At 37.6% G+C, this 1,937-nt stretch overlaps 1 pseudogene; it reads left to right on the top strand.

Annotated features, from left to right (window-relative positions):
- The first annotated feature begins 678 nt into the window (after positions 1-678).
- Positions 679-1,657, top strand: LOC120227369 (annotated as a pseudogene).
- The last annotated feature ends 280 nt before the right edge of the window (positions 1,658-1,937 follow it).

Raw genomic sequence — 1,937 nt, 5'->3', positions numbered from 1 at the left:
TTGTAGACAGAGACAGAGTGTGACCAGTGTAGAGAGAGAGAGATACAGAATCCAAACCAGTCTCCAGGTTCTAGCTGTCAGAACAGAGCCTGATATGGGGCTTGAACTCATGAACCGTGAGATCATGAGTTGAGCCAAAGCAGGAAGCTTAACTGACTGAGCCACCCAGGCACCCTAGGTAAATATTTAGAAAAATACAATATTCTCACAAATTCACAGATTTTTAGAAAATATTTTGGCCACAGTAATTTGCCTTATCAAGATTTTATCTATAAAGCAAAACAGAATTTTTATTTGTTTGTTTTTTATTTTTTTATTAAAAATTTTTTTAATGTTTATTTATTTTCAAGAGACAGGGTGTGAGCAGGGGAGGGGCAGAGAAAGAGGGAGACACAGAATCTGAAGCAGGCTCCAGGCTCTGAGCTGTCAGCACAGAGCCGAATGCAGGGCCCAAACCCACGAACTGCAAGATCATGACCTGAGCCGAAGTCTGACGCTTAACTGATTGAGCCACTCAGGCATCCCAAAACTGAATTTTTAAAAGTAGTTGTTTATTTAGAAGCTGCAATGTTCAATGAATAAATCACAGTATGACTAAAATAATTAAATAAAAACAGCTTTCTGTTCTATACTAATTTAATGTGTCTTTTTTCTAGAAAAAAACTGAATGAGTGTCCCATGGAAAATTACAATCAAACTTCTACTGATTTTATCTTATTGAGGTAGTCCCATCTTCAAGAACTGTCTTGTTTTTCTTTATTCTCATTGTTCTCATTTTCCTAATGGCTCTCTGTTTAGCAACACGTCCATGGTCATCCTCATTCTCCTGGACACCCGTATCCACACACTCACTTATTTTCTACTTAGTTAGCTCTTCCTCATGGACCTGAACTACATCTCCACCATTTTTCCCAATATGGCATCCAAGTATGTATTTGGAAATAAGTCCATTTGTTTCATTGGGTGTCCGGTTCTGTGCTTCTTCAATTTTACTTCAGGAGGGGCAGAGAGGTTACTATTGGCCTCTGTGGCCTATAATCGCTATGTGGCTATTTGCTTTCCTGTCCATTACCCCATCTGTATGAGCAAAAGAGTATGTGTGCTGATGATATTTGGGTCTTCGATAATGAGCTCAACCAACTCTTTGTGCTCACACTGTTTATATTCTCCATATCCCTTGTTACTAGTCCAGAGCCATCAACCATTTCTTCTGTGATGTTCCAGACATGGTGAATATGACCTGCATGGATACTTTGGTCTATGAGTACACAGTGTCTGTGAGCACCACCCTCTTCCTTATGTTTCCTTTCATTGGTATTGCATGTTCCTATGGCCAGGTTCTCCTTGCCATCCGCTGCATGTAGTTAACAGGAGGAAGAAGGCATATTCAACCTGCAGCACCCACCTCACTATAGTAACTTTCTACTATGTATATTTTGTTTATACTTATCTATGCCCTAGATCCCTCCAATCTCCAACAGAGGACAAAATTCTGGCTGTCTTCTACACCATCCTGACCCCAATGCTCAACCCCATTATCTATAGGGGTTCTGAGAAACCTGATACAGAAAATCCAATCTGTGAAAATGTAGACAATATTATTCAATTTTTAAGCCTCAGTTACAAGTCCATTCAGCTGTGTACCATTGTGAAGTAAAATAATATATGCCGACAGTCAAAGAGTTGAAACTAATATAGAAAACTGAATAAATTTGAATTTCACATAATTTTATATTCTAAGGCATTGTTTTTGTTTTTTCTATGTGATACTTTTTCTACATCTATATAGAGGGAATTTTTTTTTTCTGCTGTGAGCAAAAATATTTTACTAATGTAAAATGGAAAATGAAAAATTATTAAACTGATGGTATCATTCAGCATACTAGTCCTACCATACTTTCTTTTTCCTTTACCAACATTAGTAAGTTTGGAACTAA

This window comes from Hyaena hyaena, unplaced genomic scaffold, assembly GCF_003009895.1.
Source record: "Hyaena hyaena isolate Hyena2069 unplaced genomic scaffold, ASM300989v1 scaffold_2241, whole genome shotgun sequence".
Lineage (NCBI taxonomy): Eukaryota > Metazoa > Chordata > Mammalia > Carnivora > Hyaenidae > Hyaena > Hyaena hyaena.
Note: the sequence above shows the minus strand (reverse complement) of the source record. Positions and strands in the feature narration are given on the sequence as shown.